General features: G+C 39.5%; 1 long non-coding RNA gene across 1 annotated transcript in view; it reads right to left on the reverse strand.

Annotated features, from left to right (window-relative positions):
- Positions 1-21,507, reverse strand: part of LOC113964106 — a 34,403-nt gene that overhangs the window by 12,126 nt on the left and 770 nt on the right. Inside the window, exons 2-3 of the long non-coding RNA XR_003533055.1 lie at positions 5,282-5,509; positions 3,871-3,875 (exon numbers count right to left, since the gene is read on the reverse strand). This is a non-coding gene — a long non-coding RNA (uncharacterized LOC113964106). The remainder of the gene's footprint in view (positions 1-3,870; positions 3,876-5,281; positions 5,510-21,507) is intronic.

Here is a 21,507-nt window from a genome sequence, read left to right on the forward strand (position 1 = left end):
TTGTAAGGTTTTGCCTTGCACGCAAGAGGCTTGCTGTTCGTTCAAGACAATATCATCCCCCCTTCCCCAAACATCTTCCCCAGCAACACCCAACCTTGCTGCCTACCACCAGGAAAGCTGTCCCTGCTCAGAGGCAGTGACACTAAGACCCTTCCCAAAGACTGCAACTACAGACATGACCCCTGTCTGCACATACTGCAAACTGAGGGTGCTGTAGGGCCCTTTGAAGTTGCAGCTGAAAACTGTGTTGGCTTTGCCTTGCAACTGAGACGACTGATGTACTACAGCAGTTTGGTTCCACAATCCCACTGCTTGAGAGTGCTGTGAGAAGGAAGGTGCAGATGTGCAGTCCGCTTGCAAGCCTTTGTGGTAGAAACTGTGATAAATTAATGTGTAAACACATCAAGGAGCAGCATGCAGCACCTTTCCAAAAGAGTAACTGAACTGATTTATTTTCACACATAATCATGTATCCTAACTCTATCCTAAGTCTACTCTGCTGTTGCTGAGACAAGAAAAAAACCTCCCAAACTCAAATCATTAAATCAGGCCTAAACATCAACCATACTTTTTTTCAAAACATCTGGTGGAAAAAAGACAAGTAGAGAAAACATGCAATATTTGTCAGCATAAACTGAAATAAGCACTGAAAAGAGAATTGTGGAGAAATACGTTATAATTACTACGGTTTAGGCCACATCCTGATTTCACATCCTGGTTTAATTCAGCACATCTGAAACAATGCCATTAAATCTACTTTGCATTTACCCCAAGTAACTGAGCAAATGAGAACCTGGAATTAAATTGAACTAGATGCTAAATTAATAGTTAAACTTAGTAGTACAGATAAAAGTATAATCCTGAAAACTTCTTCCCCTTCCTTCACGTCACGTTAAACATATCCAGACAATGAAACTATTGCGCAGTTGGGCAGTTCCTTAGTTACAGGAACATAGTTTTCGGATGCATCAAAGGTTTGTGTTTTGAATCTTTAGGGGTTACTTATCTAGTAGCAAACTGAATTGTAGCAGTTGTTTTTTCTCTAGAGAATTCTGTGCAGCTCTTGGATCTATCAGGTTATATTGCTCCATGTAGCAAACAAATACTGCCTGGTGGTTTTCTCCAAAAGGTTGCTGAGCTTCACACTGCCTGCCAAGACTGGAATAAAGCAATTGCTTTACTGAACTTCTGTCTATGCTGCAAAGCCTATCTATTTTCCTGACTTTCAGAGTCTATGAAAATGCTCCTGAAAGCAAAAAACCTCAACTGCTAAATCCCTCCTTTTGGAGAAGAAAGGGTAGGGTAGTGTCCCACAAGCTCACTGTGATTATATCTATAGTTGAAATGTATTCTTTTATCTAGTCACATTTTCAAATGAGTCAAAAAGCATCTAGGAACAAGAATAAGTGTATCTTTCTCAGGAACAAGAACCTAAAAGTCTACAAATAGTTATTTAGATCTGTTTATTCCCTAAGAAACTCAGATACTTTCATGAATACTTCAAGGGCCATTTTACATTTTTTGATTCTCATTCAAAAATGACAATACTGGGACACACATAACTAATCCATTCCTGTATCACTAATAACATATAAACATGAAGTCACAACATCAAGTGATACTAGATGACTAACACCACTATAAGCACTATAGATTTCTGCAAAAGCTGCTTTCTAACTCTGCATATTGGTACACCTTCATGATTTGATGTCTGCAAACCTATCCTAGCATCACTCCATAGGTATGGCACTGAGTGAAGCAAACTCCTGAAGTCCCAAAGCAGAAACCTTCAGCCAGGCTCTTCGCTATAGCACGTTCAGTAGGACAACTGGAGCCTGCAGGTCATCTCTGAACATCCCTAAGCTATACACAGTGTTCACAAAATCCAAACCAAGACTTCTTTTTTCCTGTATGTTTGGCACTTAGCTTCTCATATTAGCTTAGTGGTTAGAGTATTTACAGCTACCATGGAAGATCATGTTTCAGGCCCTGAAAATGGAATTTAACCCAGGGGTCTGTAACTCTGTGTAACACAGGCTGTTGGGTAAGTCTCTATTAGGTAAACTGTTTAAATAACTTTATATAGTTTTGTATAACTAACTACACAACCATTAAAGCACAGAAATGAACTGCGCTCAGTGACAACATAGCTGAGTGAGAGAGGAAGCAATTCTCTCTCTCTGACTTGATAAATATTTAGTTACAAGAGACTGGAAGAGTTCTCTTACAGAGTATGCAGGAATCCAGTAGCTGGAACATTCATTCTCTTGGGATGTGTGTCACTTCATGACTAAGCAGCATGTGCTTGTTCTAGCTAGTAACTGGCATTACCTCTGAATGACTTGTCATATTTAAAGATCATGGTTTTTAAAAGAAGTTTCCACACTGTGGTGGGGAAAGAACTCCAGAAGAGAATGAGGACAGAGAGAGAAAGATTATAACTTTAAATCTTACAGAGGATTTGAACAGTCCTCATGATACTGGAAATCACAGCTCTTTCAGCTCCCTCCTGTTTGCACAGCCAGCACAACATAGTGACTTGGAAAAACAGCAATCCTTCCAAAACAGTTTTGAAATGCAAGAGCAAGACTAGCTAACCTACTCACTGGTGGAGGGACCCAATGGTCAGAATTGAAATTGAAAAAAAAATATAGTGGACTGAAGACAAAGAACATATTTCTTAACAGTAACCTAGACAAACGTGAAATTGAATCCTTGACAAAGAGTTAACTAAGTGGTGTGGGTGAAATCTTCAAAACTGAAACTCCCTGGAATCTTACAGTGTTTGAATTTGAGCAGAGGAAACCAGCAAAGATGGTCTGAAAACATAAAAGTTTCTAACAACCACCTTAATTTTACTTTCCTTTCTCCTGCAATGCTGGAGATAAACTCCTGAAACAATTAATTCTTCCTCTGGAAAATATCAAAATCAGTTTTACCCAATTTTAGCTCTTCTAAAATCATAGCATTTTCAATATGATCTCTAGGTCACAGATCAAGGAGAAAATGATGTGCTGCACAAAGGCATGTTCGACCCAGGCCCCTGGATCACTGATTTGCATCAAGTGACCTGTGGGTGAGACTTGATCACAAGGCATTGGAAATGGTACTAAGCACAATGTAAACAGTTTTCTGTAAACAAACACATGTGGATACAAATAAACATGAGGGCTAGGGGGTGATGATAGCAGTCAGTTTAGTGGTATTTTTAATTTGGTTGCAATGGGGTAAATCATTCCAGCAACACTACACAAAACCTGTGTCCTACCAGGGTGAGATCTGACATGACTCAGCATTCCCTAGCCTGTTCCTTCCATGTCGGACAGCAGGCAGGAGTTGGTGTACACACTGTTCAGTTTCCCACTTGGTATGAATGAAGAAACAGGACGTAGAGTGCAAGCATATCATTGCATGTATTCATTCCTTAAAGTAAATTCAGGCCAAGCTTTCCTTGGACAGAGTCAGAGTTAGGGATTAAGCCAGGGCTGACTGCCCAGTCAAACAAATGCCATTTACAAAGCTAGACTTTGCACTTCAGTGAATGCAGAGATAACCAGCACTAAGAACTCAAGTCACTGGTCCCAAAATACTTTTAAAATTGCATAATCACTCTTTCTAACAGGGCAACTAGATCTAGCCAAACTTTCTTCATTTAATCCAGTGTTTTGAAAGCAAACGATACTGGCACCAAAGAAGAATTATTACAGGTTTTAATTCCTTTAGCAGGGCAGTTCCACCTCAGGATCCTGGCTGAATTATGACACTTTGCAGCATGCTGCAGCAACACGGTAGGTGGTTGCTTTTAGCTTATCAAAAGGAGACAGAATAATTTAGCTTAAAGCTTTCTCCTGGAGGTTCATGCTAACACACTTTACCTTACACTTCCTATAGCCTAGCAGCACATATGCAGTGGCTGTTGCCACAACACAGCTGACACACGATAACTCTTTGAGGAAAGAAACTCAAATGCGTTGCCTTTACCTAGATCTCTGAACTCTTGACTATTACAAAAAACACTTCTCAGAAAAATTAATGTAGTTATTTTCCATAAAAAATTTCCCTTTTTATCCTCTCCTCCTACCTTTTTCTTTCTTAAATGGTGAAATAAAGGTTCATGAAGAAAGTACTCATTTGTTGGAAATTGGGGCATGATCATTATAGCCTTATCGTAATGCTTTAGCACTGAGTTTATATGTCTATGTCTGCAAAGGCATTTTGTTAATTAGAGAAAAAGGGTGTGATTCTTGACAAACCTGAGCTTTGGCAGCTAATTCATTATCTTAGTAGCAGATACTGAAAGGGCTGCTTTATAATTAAGCTCCAGCAGTATCTCAATACTATCGCTGAGAGGTGAAGCTACACAGAACAAGGGAAGGCTACAACCAATTTCAAGGTCTTCCCACATGCAAGAACCTAATTCTTCTGCTTCAAAGGATAAAAATTGTGAGTAATATTTTCACTGATATCAAAGCTAACCTCATGATAAAATACTATCAGATTGAGAACAGGTCCAATGCATTCCTCAGAGCTCATTACACAGGACATACGTCCCCTCTTAGTAAGGCACTAAGTAAGAACATACAGTACCTAAATATAGGCTCTGTAATGTTAACATTTGGATTCAACTTCCCCATTAGTATCTATATCTTCCATTCTTAAAGGAGGATCATGACTTGCCCACAATAACATAGCAATAACATGAGAACTTGTAATGAACCACAGCATCACATTGTTTTCATTCCATGAATGCAGCAAGACTAGAAGTGCCCGCAAGTTGCTGTGGAAGACAACACAACTTTTGCTATTCTGAAAATCAAGATTATTTACGCCATTAAGAGCTGCAGAATCAAAGATTGATACAATTCTTCGGTGATATCTAAGGTAGAGGCCCCAGACCCAGGATAACAGCTAACTTCCCAAAAGAGTCAGCTGAATCCAAAGCAAACCATCTTTAAACCATCTGGGTCACTGTTTCTAGCTCTGGATCAACATTGCTCGTACCCAGGCCCAAGTTCCTCATGTAGAGCCTTTCCTGAATCACACTACTTCCTGACCTGGCTATCACAGAGCTTTGAACTGCAGCTTTGTATATCCATGATTCCCCTTTTGTACTCAGTTATTATCTTATATTTTTTCAGAACTCCTCCTAAATGTAATTCTAGTTCAACACCTACAGGCACTATCGCACATACACAAAAAACCCCCCCAACCTAAAACACGTCGTACTTAGGCTCAGCAAAGGAATTTCTCAACCAGTTGTTTTATTATTAAGAAGCGCTACAGAGTCCGAGAGTCCTGTAAAGCTTGGCCTTGCCTCCACAGAAGTCCACGTTTTGTCAGTGTTTCAAGCCAGTTAAATATTTTCCTCCTTCTTGTCTCCTCAAGTGCCCCTGTTCACAGAGAATCCAGGTCTGCCTCCCACCTGTCTCTTGGCCAGGCAAGCTCCCCCTCCATTTTTTATGTGCTTCTGCTGAGAAGCAGCACGCCTGTCAGCCATGCTGGTTCCCTTCTGTAAAACAAAGTAAAACATAAAAATTAAAAATAAAAATAAAAATCCAGAGCTCCCCACTTCAAGGGTCAGTTGTTCTGAGTTTGCAGTTCAGCAGTTCTGAAGATGAACAAAAACCGTCCCACCATGGCTGTTCTCTAAGACATCTAAACATTTTTTTGAGGAAAACAGCTCACAATTCAAAATTAAGGTCTTAATGCACTCTACATTTTGGAGAGTGCAAAATTCTCCAGCAGAATGATGATAGAAATCTGCCAAACAGAGATTATGATGCTGATGCAGAAAACATAAATCTTTGCAAAATATATAATTTTGTATTTATAACACTTTTTTTGCCCCGGTGCATATAACCATATGTGGAGACATAAATGTGTTATACAGATTAGACTCTCCGGGGACAAAAAGGAAATTCTAGGACATAAGGTTATATTGCTCACAATCTCGACTGAAGAAGTGCTAATTAATGAATTATTCTCACTGGACAGGCAGCTTTCAAGGGTCCTGTTTTCATATCCATAAATCAGATTTTGTTAGAAAGCAAACTGACCAGTGACAGTTGCAGCAAAAATCCAAGAGCTGTTTTTCCCCTAAGATATATTCTTCCAAAGTCTGCACAGTGCTGGATGCAGGTCTCTTATTTTTCACTAAAACCAAATCACTCGTACCTCTAATAATTTTGGTACAGACCATGAAGAGCTTTTTAGTCCAATTATAGTTGGACAGAAATGTAAGCTTTCAGGACAAGCTGAGGTTATCACTTCAGATACTTTAAAAGATGAATGTACAACCTGACCTGAACCAAACTTCAAAGTCAGTGAAGGCCAAGGGAAGATAAAAAGAAAAATGAAAAATATTTCAGCAATTACTTAGCACTGATATTTCAGTAGCAGAGAAACAATGTGTACATAGTTTAGAAGAAGCCTCCATGCCTCTGATTAAATAACCTGATACATTAAAAAACCTCAACAACTAACCCCAAAACTACGAAATATAATATTGCTTTACATTCTGATTCATTATTTTCATGTTACAGGATAAATAGCAGTAACAACTGTGTTTCTTATAACACAAATGTTCTTCAAATAAATAATAGCAAGAAAGAAATAGTAGCATGGGGAAGAAAGGGGGGAGAAGGAGGGAAAATTAATTTTCCACCCTACCTAAAGACCTACCGAGCTATATAAACACAGAGCAGGGAGGGGAGAGAGGCAACTTCTTTCCTAAATCCATGAAATTTACCACAATTATCTGTATGGACTCATTTATATCCGTCTCTGCAGAATTTTACTACTTCAAAATAATATAATATTTCCTAAAAGAATTACCCAAGTTACTCATGAAAGGCTAGAGAATTCTGAGGCCTCCCAAACCTATCGTTCACAGTAACAGCTAAAAGAATTCGAAAGACATGACTAAAGATTTAAGTGGCACATGGGAATCCATGCCAGAACTCCCCTCCTATTGGTTTACTGCCTCCCACTCCTTCTCCTGTTGCAATCTTTGCATCTGCACTGGGTTTTCAGATGATCGTTCTACAGATGGTTAAAAATGACTACAAGGTTAGATACCACTAGGAGTGTGGTCAAAACATCTGATTTTATGTTTTTGGCCCAACAAAGGCTCTACCATGCCCAAGGGATTAGTTAACTAGTTAACTAGCAAATCTGTTCATGGAATAGTAATGACAAAGTACTATTTCAAACCGATCATTAGAAGTGAGTTCATGATCTCAGGATGGTTGTGGATGTAAAGTGGCATTACATCATTTGCCCTCACTGTTGACACGGGGGCTTTTGGTACACATTAGGCAGACAGCACCTGCCTCATTAGAATTCAGATATGTAAGTCATTACTACGTCAGCTCCCCTGATATACTAATCAAGGAAGCCACAACTCAGATAAGATTAGGCTTTTTTTTTTTTTTTTTTATCTAGAGCATCCATCTGACTCAGAGGAGGACCAGGTAGCACAATAACAAAAAGAAGTTCAAGTCTTGTCTCTGCAGCAGATGGTATATTCACTACCACTTGCAAAACCATTCCAGTAAACCATAACTTGCTCATATTAGTGAAGGTACACCAGCAGAGATATCACTGACTTACAAGTGACAACAGGTAGTGAACTCACAATCACATGAGCACCCACATTATCTGACCATCTAAAGTAAAACCTCCCATGTTCAATTCCTAGGTCAAGTAAAACATGCACCCACAAACTCTCTGAGGCATCCAAATACATTCTGGCTTCTGATACAGTTATCTTGGTAGTGAATCTGCAAACCACACACCCCAAAACCAGGGACTCTCATCACTCCCTGCTCCTGTCTCAAAGACTTTCTGCACACCATCTCCTCCCTCTATTCCGCAGAGGCTGGGGAGCGCTTTATAGTTTTTCGGCCTTTAGCCCTTCGCTAAGGCCCAAGTGGCAAGCAGAGGTGTCACCATTGCTCTGTCTACCCAATGAAGCACTTTCTTATGCGACCCTATATAACCACTTGTATGTCTGTAGGTAACACAGTGAGCACCATTTCGTTGCTACAGCATGACTGTATGCAGAGTATGATTGTATACAGTATGATTGTAGCAAAGCTGCCTGGTTGGCTGCCATCCTGCCAGATAGCAATTCCCAGAAAGCACAGTAAGTTAACATGAAGTCAAAGTATGCATACCAAAACAGCACAAAGTAATCTTGTGAGCTTGGTCATATCTGTGGGAATATAAATGGCATTATGTTAACTGGAGAGAATCTTTTCCCCAGTGTTTGCCCAGCAGTAAGAAGTGTTCTGGTTTTATGAATATGGCAAGACCACTGCTAGTTCCCTGTGCTTCAGTATTAGATATGAGAGTCAGCTCCCTTGATTCTTAATCTCCCTATTCTAATGACAGCTATTCTTGTATTTTAGATATATTTCAAGTGTTTTGTAAATTATTCAGTGGAATTATTGCAATTTGATACTGCAAATACCAGAAAACACCTAAAATCAGGTTAAACTCTTAGGTCTGGACACCAGTGTTTATGTTGTGTCTTCATGGCTGGATGTAATTTTTTTTTCAAGCTATAACTGCTGTGTTCAACTGCTGTTGTCAAAACAGGATCATCAACTTTACAAGTTTTGATAGCTATGAAAGGATGATTTAGTAAATTGGGAGTCAGAGATCAATACCTGTCCTGTCCTCAGAGTAAGTATATGGAAATCATGATACCACTGAATTAAGTAAGGATATCTAAAAAAATCCTCTTGTGTTTTGTCAAGCAACATGAGAAGCTGAACACCTTACTTCCTTGCAAATATTCACTCCTCTTAATTTTAAGATCCATCAAAATTATCCCTTTGGCACTCTCAAGAGAGGAAGGATTTCCTCCATTCTCAGCTCCAAAGCAAGACGCAAAACCACGCAGCTCTGAGAGCTCCTGCATTGCCAGCACCAGAGGTTCATTGACACTTTCTGACTTGGATATTACAGTTAGTTTTAATGTTTCATAACCATATCCTCTTTGATCTGCAAGTCTCCCATAGGCAGTTCTGTGCATTGAATTCATAGGAACAGCCACTGTTTCAACTAGTTTAAGAGAGAAATGATTTCCATCACTTATTCAAAATAAAAAATAAATACCTCCAACAATATAGTTGAAGGCATTGTTCCATTATCAGCAATTGAAATAAAAGCCTTGTCATTAGTTACCCATTGTTTAAATTCCACTGGTGAGCTACCAAAAAAAGAAGAGGAAGACTGCTGAATGTATCTCTAGAAATTGAACTCTGACTAGGGACAGACAAGCCAAGCTATTGGTTTAACATCTTTGCACAAAACTAACTTCACCAAGACAAATATTTGTTTTGGTGTGGTGGATTTATTTGGTTGGTTGGTTTAGGTTGTTTGTTGATTGATTGTTTTCAGAGAGAAATCAGGAAGACATCAGATTTGGTGTTACTAAGTCACTCATTATCTGTGCAATCACCGTAGTTATGCACATGAGTTTGTAACTGAAAGCATCCCAGCTCTGGCTTTAATAATACAAATGATCCATCAAACCTTTAAAAGGCCCAAATAGTTCCCCAGGGAGTAAAATGTTCTTCATATTTACCTGCAGCTTTTTGTCTCATGTTTCTGATATCCCATTATCAACTAAGATATGAGCTCTCACCGCCTTTTCTCTTGTGCTTGGGGCATTCAAAATTTCTCCCTTGTGGGTTTGCCACTAAGAACACAACTGAACTGTCAAAGACTTCCCTTCTGTGGAGCAATTCACGGTCTTTATCCACCTATTCATTTTCAGCGGGAACAAAGCACCTTTAAGGCTTTTGAATTCTGTAAAATTTACCTGAAACTGTCCTACAACTTCTAAAGTTACTGAGGAACCCAGGGAAACCAGCAGACAAGGGCAACACAACTGTGTAAACCTCCTTTACCTAGGAAACCTGGCTAAAATTCCTGACCTTGATCTTCTATAATGTCATGATTGTAACATTTCAAGGTTCATTCAGTGCCAACAGCTACCCCTTGCTGCCTGCTCCTTAGAGGAGAAGCAATCATTTGTCCCTAAGAAGAAGCTCCATGTTAAAGCAGCAGCTGGCAGCACTACCTCTGCCCAGACACTCTGAAGACTTTGCCCTGTTTTCTGACCAAGCCTCAGGGGTATAACTTCCCCGAGATAGGCCATGGAGACAGAGCACGCTAAGCTTTTTGGTTTCATCTCTATTCAAATTCCACGAAGCCCATAGCTCCTGCTGCTTTCTAGGTTTTGAACAAGAGCAGCATACATTACCAAAGAACACATGTCCAGACAATCCAGAATCAGCTCTGAATTATTGCATCTGTAGGGACAGGTTTTTCCCTATCCCTCTGCCCCCCTTCTATTGAAATCCCCTAGCTCCAGTGGCATTAGATGATGTTTCAAAACAGCATTAGGCACACTCAAGGCCCATCCAAAAAAAAAAAAAAATGTACTGCCGTGATTTACAATGCATCAGGCAGCGACTGGTATAACTGGCTCCCCTGAGAGCTCTTTTGAAGTGTATATGAGTCAACAGACTGACAGCAAAGCACAATATGCCATCACCAGGCATTCATGGGCAGACTCACTGTTTCTTCTGCTGCACATCTCATTCTCCTGACTCCAGTATATCTCTTTTATATCTCCCTCTGGCTCTGTCAGTGCAAGTTACACTTTATTAATTTGCTGATCAGGTCCATTCACATTGCAGAACTTAAATTAAGGAGAAGTGCAGCATTTTTGAATGCTAGCAGAACTACAAGTTATAGCTCCTTGCCTCAGTGAAGTTCATGGAAGTTTTTCCATAAATCTGAATGAGGTCGAAGTCTCACTTCCAAACTCTAAGACCATCTGAACCCCAAGTGTGACTGCTTGAGTAATGCTGAGCCCCTCATTTGTCCACGCAGTCTGCAATCCCAGGTGGCCTTCTGTTTATCTATCTCCACAAACACCTGCTTGCCTTGCTGCTGCCTTAAACTGCTCCTGACACTGGGCCACCAACAAGTCTTATCTTATTTGTACTGAATTTTACACTTTTGAAGTATAATGGATATTTCTGACAGGGACACTGTATTTCTGAAAAAACAGTTAATAAATTGTTTGGCCACTTGAGAGAAAGTGTATTGCTGCAAATAATCATCAGCATGACTTTCTTAGCAGTTGTCATGCAAAATATGGTGTTATGTGGACATGAAAGTCTAAAGCCGGTTTGAGAGTGAAAGGTAGTATGACTATATTAGTGTGGTGTTGCATCAACACTAAGCCTTACACCTCACTAGTTAGTGGAGAAGGAATGCCACAATGACAAGATCCTACTGTTACCAGTGCTCAGAGTTAATTTAGCATGGCATGTGTTACTTGGGCAGGACTTAAATTTTGGCCAGTCTACAGAGAACTTTTACAGAGGCTTATCATTTCCCAGCAGACGTCGGCACAACACGCACACCAGAATGATCATTTCTGCTAGGCATTCCGTTCACTAAGCCTTCCAAAAATAACAGTGTCGCTGCATTTGAAAAATAGTATCTTCCATCTGCACATGTATTATTATTATTATTAGTGTAGAAAGACAACAAGGAACATAAATAAAATAACTAACAGCATTGTGTGCATATTTACACACACAGATATACAGATGTATGCAAACAGTGCTTAATGTTCTCTGCTTTGTATTTTCTTCTAAGATTTACGTCAACGGTGAAGTTGCGGAGAGGTTACTATATTGTATATATATATATATATATTCAGAAGCACATATGTATTTGTAAGCCCAGGACATATCCATACATACAGAATAGAACATCAGTCTGAAGTGCTCTGTATATTAACAAAAGGCAGCAAAAAATATTAAATAAATGCACTCCATGTTATTATTCTTTTCCTTTTAGTTTGGTAAGATCAATAATCATGTTTTCATACCAAGACTCTAGATACATTATTATATATAGGTTATATTATTACTACGAAATAAAGCAAGAAACAGTACAGCACTGTAAGAAAGCAGCAGTTTTCTCTCAGTATTTTATCTCCACAGCATAGAACAAGCTTTATTTAAACTTCTGCATTTAACTAAATACTGTGTAAAAGAATCATTTAACACTCTTATTCAGAATGCATAATAGCTGTCAGTTTTAATCTTTATACAATGTAAAGCTATTCCACTTCTAAAAACCAAACAATTTGAAAAATCATATTTTGGCAGATGACACTTACTGTCACCAGATTATTTACCAAACAATGAGTACTGTCTCTTACGTAATCCTTCTCTCCGTCTCTCTCAAGTATGTGGTTTGTGTTCAAGAATCAGATAAAAACCCTTCAGTTTATAGTGGGAAAAAAAAGAAAAAAAAAAGAGGAGGGCAAAATGTATTTCAGCATTTCAGAGCTCTGTAATTGGAACACAGACTGCAAGCCTATGCATTGAATAAACTCCCCCCCTTTGTTCCCCAAATCTTCCAAACTCTCAGTGAGGGTAAGTACTGACTGCCACTTTGGCCCTAGTTTTCATGTCTGTTTCAGTGCTGTACATCTCATACAGTGTAGAGCCTATCCAGTTGTCACTGTCGACAATAAGGTTCTTTATTCTGGAAGGAGAAATGAGATTCACCAGGAGCAGCTACTGCTCTACTGCCCTCCTGAGCATACCTGCTCATGGCAACGTGGCTCCTGTTACCCACATGACATAATCACAGCAGGGCATTCTGTATTTTAGCATGAGTCGGGCATATTATGTCAACCAACTATGTCGACTAGGTAGGTATAGGTTAATAACTTGACAGTATACAGTTATATAGTGCTTTGTGTCCACTACAGTTTACTGCAAACTACACGATTTATCTAGTATTAAACCTGGCAGCAGTTTCTTTCTAGAGAAACGAGTGAGAGCACATTCATTGGTACAATATCAGTTAGCTTTCAGTTAACAAGTCAAAAATACGGGGGTTTTGAAACTTTAAACATTTTCATTTCACATTTAAGGCTACAAGGTTCTGCCTTCAAAGGGGAAGTTAGTCTTAAACTAGCATGATTTAAGAATACAAATGCTAACCTTGCAGCTTGCAGCCAGAACATGCAGCTTGCCTGGATTTTGTGGCTGCAGGCACAATCACTTGCAAGAGATTGAAACAGATGCCACAGGTAAAACAATTAGCACCTTGTAAAGTTGTAAACAACACAAAGACTGAAAGTCATTCGTACTGGCTGTGGCCTTCTGTTACACTTTTCAGGACTAACCAGTTAATCAAACAGTTCCACACCTAAGGTTTATCTCTGAACAGCTGAAGTCAGATAAATCATGAGACTGTTAGCATTCAGGTGATTCAATTCCAGTTCCTCAGGAGACTAGACTTGTCACATTTTGTTACACTTCATGAGGGATACAGAGGTGGAGCCGGTAGAAGACATTGTAATATTTGCTGGTATTAGGATGGTACTTCTTACTATGCCTCTTAACTGCAATGGAAGGAGGAAAAACAGATCTTAGCATCTTAATAGTTAATGGATAAATATATGATTAACAGCTGTGTAAAAACTTCATCTTGCTTCATAAAGATGAAGTTTGTTCATCTAGTTTCACTTCTTCCTTAAGTGTCTCGATGACCCTTCTTACCAAGACATGAAATCTCCACATTTTAAGTGTAGGCTGCTAATGTACTCACTTTACACTCAGGATCCAAGCTCAACAACTTGTACCTTCAGTGTCCCAGAATGCATTACCACAATTTCCCTGAGCTCCCGAGGCAGTATTCCCCGCCCCATTTCTCTGAAGGAACAATGTGGCTCTGCCTACTGCAGGACAAAGAATGATTAGCTATGACTCTTATCACCTAGCTATTTATGCAGGCCACAGAGCACCCACGAAGAATGTCCCCATGACTTCTGGTATTTGAGATGTTTATGTTTAAAGACTCACAAAGATGATCAAGATCATGAAGACTATTACAAAATACTTACATGAAGGACAGCTTCAGCATTTACACCCTAAAAACATCTGAATGCCCAAAGCCTACAAAAGCCAATGCTTAGAATACACGCACTTTTAGTGACTGCCTGCCATAATGCCATTCACTTTACATAACTTCGAATAGTGTGAGAAGCCTTAAGTGTTGTCACAGAACTTATACTGTTCCCAAGAGGACATTCACAGGGCTACTGTGTTTTGAGATTCATGAACCTTCATGTTTATTTTTGGATATTCTGAAAGCTTACTTGGTGATAGGTTGCCTTAGGCCTTCATGAAACAAACTGGTTGTTTCCAGCTGCTTATGGACTACCCAGAACACACAAATCCTTAAGTTTCATATTCAAAAAAATCTAGTCCTGGGGATGCTACTGGTTTACCCTTCACCAACAGGTCACAGTTAAAAACAAACAAACAAACAAACTGAAAACTACAATTCTGTAGGCTGCATCCAAACAGAAGGCTGTCATAAGAAGTGCTGGGCTTGATGATCACGTGTAGGAAGACAACACTACAAAGAGAGCAGAAAGCTTCATGGAGACTCAAAAAGGTCAGGAACAGAGAACACAGACAGTATGCATTCCTGTTTCTCTCTGCTGCCCAATTCTCCTTTGTCTGCAAACCTACAGGTTCTGGGTTTTAAAATCAAGCATTGACACCTGACTTATTTTCCCTAGTACAAAAGTATTGAGGATGAGAGAGCAGAAGCCTGCATCCAATTGATGTGATCCACCCAAAAAACCAAGAATGAAATGATGAAATTAATTACATTAGACTGTCACTCTTGTTTTCTCTTAATATTCACACTCGGATGGGCCACGTGCAGGTTTAGTGATCCTTCTTTGGTGCCCTAAATCATAACTGCAGGCAGGCAGTCCCAAATCATCCCAACATGCATTTGCCTTGAGAACACCTGGGCCTCAGGCTACGTCTAGGATTTTATAGATAGGTAGCCAACACCCACTACCTGTCACTTTAAAAACCTTACACAACTTCTTCAGCAGTGGAAGCTTAACTCTTTTTAGTCATCAAACACCAACACATCGTTTTCACAGCTCCACCCAGGTGAAAAGATCAGCTCTTTTCACTTTTACTATCACTTGTGAGACAAATGCAGTAGTACCTAATTCTGCAAATTTGCTACTTTAGGCTGAGCCTCTCAAGCAGGCACTGAATCGCTGAACCTTTTCAGCTGAGTACTATGTACATAAATGCTCAGTAACAGCTTACTTGTATGTTCAATTGATGAAGCTGTGTCATAAGGCTGTAAATTTGACTGGTCACTCAGAACCTCTGTAGCACATCATAATACTGAAAGAATATTCTGTTTGCACTTAAAATCACAGAATGGTTTGGGTTGAAATGGACCTTAGGTATCATCTGTTTTCAAGTCCCCTGCCATGGGCACAGACATCTTCCATTAGACCAGGTTGCTCAAAGTCCCATCCAACCTGGCTTTGACCACTTCCCAGGATGGGGTATCCATAACTTCTCTACGCAATCCATTAACTGTGTCTCACCACAGGCATTTTGAAGAATTTCTTCCTAATATCTAATCTAAGCTTGCTCTTTTTCAGTTTAAAGCCATTCTGCCTTGCCCCATCACTCACTACATGCCCTTACCAAAAGTCCCTCTCCAGCTCTCTTGTAGGTCCCCTCTAGGTACTGAAAGGTTGCTCTAAGGTCTCCCTGGAGCCTTCTCTTCTCCAGGCTGAACAATCCCAACTCTCTCAGCCTGTCTTCACAGGAGTGGTGTTCCAGTCCTCTCAACATCTTCATAGCCTTCTTCTGGACTGGCTCAGACAGCCCATGTCTTTCCTGTGCTCAGGCCCCCAGAGCTGGATGCAGTACTCCAGGTAGGGATCTCACCAGAGCAGAGTAGACTGGTAAAATCACAGTGCTGGCCGCACTTTTTTTGATGCGGCCTAGGATACAGTTGGCTTTCTAGGCTGCAAGCACACAAGGCCAGCTCATGTCCAGCCTCTCATCCACCAGCATCCCTGAGTCTTTCTTCACAGGGTTGCTCTCAATCCCTTCATCTCCCAGCCTGAATTGATACGGGATGTTGCCTTGACCGAGGTGCAGGACCTTGCACTTGGCCTTGTTGAACCTCATAAGGTTCCCTAAAGCCCACTCCTTGAGCTTGTCCAGGTCTTTCTGGATGACATCCTTTCAGATATGCTGACTGCACCACTCAGTTTGGTGTTGTCCGTCAACTTGCTGAGGGTGCACTTGAACCCAGAGTCTGTGTCATTGATGAAGACATTAAAAAGCACTGGTCCCACTACAGACCCGAGGGACCACCACTCGTCACTGATGTCCATCAGAACACTGAGCTACTGACCGTGTAAATATGTGACAATGACAGCTAACTTAGAATAACATCAGCATTAATTTTAAATTGTGTAACACTGAAGATTAATAAAACAACCACAGCAGCAAAAATAACCCAGTGGATGCAAAACCTATAGATGCACAAATCAGACAACTTTGAAAACAAAGCTCCCGGAATATATTCAGAACAGTCATGGTACAGACAGCAGTGAAACCTTTTCTAAATTCAGTATACAGTATTTAACTGTGGCCTGTCACAAAATTCTACTACTTTTTAATTAGTCTGAATTCTTTTCAATCTTTGTTGAACGTGAGGTTATATATCTGAGTAGTTTTTTCTGTACTTTTATACTTCATAAGTAACATCCACATTTATATTCTGCTAAGAAGGCATGGAAATTCTGCACTCCCAGAAAGCATTCTTATTTCCCACATAAATCTTCCACCTTAATGACAGGAAACGGTGATGGGGTATCTTTACCAAAAATCTTCTATTTCCCAAAGTATTAAGATGTGGTACCATCACTTCCTTAGTTCACAGGTAAACAAGGATTCCAAGTTAGGTTTTGATTCTAAAGTAATTATGTCATTTATTCTTATACTGGATAATATTTAGTGTAATAATATGTAATATAATTCACTCACTACCATCGCGTTTTTTGTCCTTCTGCAAGTCAAATTTAACCTTGTCTTGTAAGGACAGAAATAACTTCAGAGACAATGTTTCTGAAATACAATTCTTAAAAAACAAAGCAAGCTTTCAGTGTAGACTCAACCAAACAAATATTTGGCTGACCATTTAAGTAATTTTGTTTAGCATTGACTAAACAGAATAAAAGTGCCCAGATACAGCTATTAAGAAAGGGTTATTTCATTTTCAATTAACATTCTACCCTGAAAAAAATATCAGCTATGAAGTGTAGATATCTCTTAGGCTTTGTTTTTGCTTCTTTATACAGTGATTTTTGAGCAGTTAGCTCTAGTTGGCTGATACAGAACCTTTTGAGGAGATAGACAATCTAGTTTTTAGTTAGACAAAGTCAGCTAAGCAAGGTCACTCTTGTTTTCAGTGCCTTGCAGTTCTCGCCTCCTGCCTTGTCTTCAGTATGCAATAAGCAGTCTGTGGTAAAAGCAAGTTAGGCATCCCACAATTAAAACAAAACCCCTTAAACTCACATATTTTTTTGGTCAGCCATACCTGCTTTACCTGCCTAACTTCCTACAGATAAGCAAAACCTGATTGCATAAATGGCAAAACTGCACCCACAGTTTCGAATTTCAGGAAAGAAGGATCTGTCTCCTTGCATGCCCAAGTTCTTGAGCTGAGACTGTAAACGATCATGCCATTTGTAATGCTGATTTTGATACACCCACTTGCATGCCACAAAAGAAAACAGAGCCAGAGCACCCCCTCTTAGATAAGAGGACAGAGCAGTTATGAGATATGCCTGTGCTAGACAGAAATTATAATTTCTGCATAACTGAAAGGAATACACAAGATCTGTTCCTTATCAAAACTGTACTTTTATTTTAAGTTAAAACCTGAAGGGGAAGACTGTAACTCCAAGCAAGATTAAACCTACAATTCACTTTTTATCTTTAATTTTACACAGGGGTTTGACTTCAAATTATGGAAACAAAATTGCATTTGCATTAATGCAAGTTTTACAAACCACTCTCCAGAGTAAGCTACACAGCTTTTAGTCTCAGAGTGGAAGTGATTACACCACTTATGAAGTTTCTGCATTGTCTTATAATCATAAGTAACATTACTGAATATACTTAAGTTGTCTCTACAGTAATAATTCTATTTCCATATCCTTATATGCTGAGGCACAGACACGTGGGAGGTCCCGGTGGAGATGAGGGAGCAATGCAGTGGCACGGGGAAGAGCTGAAGGAGGCCCCAGAGAGAGAGAGCGCTCCAACCTGCTAAAGAAGTCATCCTTGCTCCTCTTTGCCAATAACTGTGTGAAAACCCCAGTGGCAAGCACAGATCACTCCAGCAGCTGATCCTCATCAGGAATGGTAAGTACTGCCCATTACCTTGAGTCCATACTAGAATCCATGCTGAGAACCAAAAGCTTGCAAACATGATGCTCTACCGGTCAGGAATCATGATGATTCTATGTAAAGAATTCCTGGGGCTTTTGCTCGTTTGATCTTTGATAACCACAAGAATGTGCACAGAAAACAAGTGAAAAGCATGTTCAAGTTGCAGTCTATCATGGAGAAGTTCTGAAATTTTAGTATTATCTTTATGACTTTGATTGCACAAAGGTGGCAAAGTGAGCTTTGGCAAAGAGAGCACAGCTGGTTGGTATAATTTATTCAGATTTCAAAAAGGTTTTTGACAAAGTTCCATGCATGGAGCTACTACAGAAACGAAGATATTGCTAGGGAAAAAAGGCAAACAAGTGTCATGGATGACTATCTGGTTGGAGCAAGTGAATCAAGTGTAAGATTAAATGTTTTAGGGTTTAGGTTTTTTTTATTATGACAAAAGGTTGACAGCAGGGTCCTTCTGTGTCCTATACTCAGTCTATTGTTCTTTAATATAATAACTCAGACCACTGAGAGAGGGAGAGATAGGAAGAGGTAAAAAACAGTAATATGCCAGAATCTGTAGATATCAAAAATGTATTTAGGAGAAAGGGAGATTGAAAGTAAGTTCAATGCAACTTCTGCTACATGAATGAACAGTGCGATAACAAAAGATTCACCACCGAGATGAATATGAAACTGTGCATAAGAGAAACTTCAAACAAGCTATATAACCTCCAAAGCTGATAGAGCCCCATGCTCAGTATGTAGCAGCAGCCAAAGATACTGCATAACATGCTGGATTCCATAAAAAAACAAGTCACAGAGTACTATCAAATCCATATATGTTGTAATTGGAGGCATAACATTGCTTAGAATACCACATGCAGCATAAGTCACCTTTACTGAAAAACAGAATATTGTAGCATTAAATAGAATTGGGAGAGAACCAAGGCACTGAGCAAAAGTTGGAAGTAATTCTCATAGGAAAAGGGTGAAAAATTTTCTGTCAAAAAGCAGTCATACTCAAATTATATAAAATAATGAATAGTACAGAGAAGGTAAACATGAATTTATGGGTTTTTTTTGGTCTTAAAGCACAAGATAATATTAAATTAAATAGATAAGGAAAAAATAAAAAAAAATGCATTTTTATGTAATTCACAACTCAACATACTACTCTGCCACTCGCTGCCATTAGAGTTTTAATGCTATGAAGATATTAAACTTTATACCAGTATAAAGACTACACACCTAGATCAGTAACAAAATCTGAAGACCTATTAAACTATTGCTCTAGTACTTATATTGAACTGTTAAAGATTTGGATACTTGTGGGAAAGCATTACCTCACATCTGCCTTCTGTAGCCTTTCCTCTTCCTCTGATACACTGAAACTAGTCAACATCATGGATAAGAAAAGGTGAAGAAGAATACCTGTGACCAACAGTAGCGATTCCTGTTTTCCCATGCACAGGGCAGATTTATTCACTGGAAGTTGTTTGTGGCATTGCGTTGCTCTTATTGCCATAGGCGTGACCTGCTCAACTGTGTTCTACCTAATTCTGTTCTGACTACAATTTAATAAATTTTCTCATAAACATTTCAATGGCATCTAAGTATTCCATAAAGATTAATGGATTTATTTTTATAACATCGTGGGAGGGGATGCTATCTGGTTTTTAAATGGCAAACTGGAATAAAAAGACTGAGATAACAAAGATCCACAAGCCTGATTTGCCTAGGTCCTGTCTTCCCAGAGTACTTCCTTCAATAGTTTCTATGCCCAAAATGCAGCCTTGCCTTCAACAGTTAAGCAAACACAGACCCAGGACCTCAAAGCAAAGCACTTGTAAAATAAGAAACACATCATTAGTCATGCAAGATATCACATGTGGCAATGTGACAAGGCAGAAACTTGCATACAACACCACAGTACACTGATAAGCCTACAGACAATCATGGAGCAAATAAAAATCCAGCCCCTACAGTTTTTTTTTTAATTTCCCTCCCTTCTTGGCATCCAGTTTTACAAATACTTACAGCATGTCTATGGAGATGGGTCCAGACAGAGCTGAACTTGCTCTGACTAAACCAAGCTGTTTAAACCTGTTGGTATAGATATATCTTGATGCACGTGTCTACCACTACTTACACAAGGAGCCGCACAGATGCCAAAGAGGCTCGTTGTGAAGCAGCGTGAACTGCTTCTGAGATACGATTATTAGTGCTGCTGTAGTTCCAGCAGATTAAGTAATACTAAAAACACAACCTCACCAACATGTGAAGGGAAAAGATAAACTGCAAAAATTACATATTGTCTTCCATACTATCTACTTCTGCTTGCAAGTAGAAGCCAATACTAACACTCATCATCAATTTATGGGCCACCAGATTACGGCATTTGTTGTAAAACCAAGTTGTTCATCAGAGTTGAGCTCAGGCAAACCACCTGCCCTCCTTGTTACAGCCTTGTTTCAGGTGTGTCAAAGCTTTACTAACAGAAAGTTGTGGGGGTTTTATCCACCCTAATGCCACGAATATGTATCAAGAGTCTTCAAGTGGTAAATGCAGTCAGAATTTGTTGACAGACCTGAGGTACTGCCTCAGGCAACAACTGCAATGGAAACTGCACAAACCCAATTTCTTGTCTTTCCCAGTGGTCCTACGTCTGAGTATATCCCTCCATACTCACACCCACGAACTAAGTTAGTTCAAAACAATGACTTTTCATGCACTTTATACCAGGGCAGCTAGGAATGAACAGCCACTGGTCCACCACCTGCTCCTACCAGCTAAACAGCTGCCACACAAAGTCAAAATCGATCTTTTCCTAGGATCCTTTAAAAAAATTCCTGGGAAGCCACATTGCAGCAGAGCTAGAAAGGCTGTTTCTACAGCTCTCAAAAAAAAAAAAAAAAAAAAAAAGAGAGAGAGAGAGAAAGAAAAAGAAAGCTGAATATAAAACTTTGCTTTTTTCCCTTTATAAAAGTGACCTTGCCAAAGAAGGGAGGAAAAAGTCAACCCAAACTTTAAAAAAGGAAGAAATAAAGAAGGAAAGGCAGAAAAGGGAGAGAGCTAGTTTCACAGATTTGCCAGTGGTTCCAAGGACAATGAACAGGCGTGAGGCGGCTCTGGCGGCACGGAGAAAAGGAAATCTCTTCGA

Source organism: Neopelma chrysocephalum, unplaced genomic scaffold (genome assembly GCF_003984885.1).
Source record: "Neopelma chrysocephalum unplaced genomic scaffold, ASM398488v2 Primary Assembly neopelma1_22, whole genome shotgun sequence".
Classification (NCBI taxonomy): domain Eukaryota; kingdom Metazoa; phylum Chordata; class Aves; order Passeriformes; family Pipridae; genus Neopelma; species Neopelma chrysocephalum.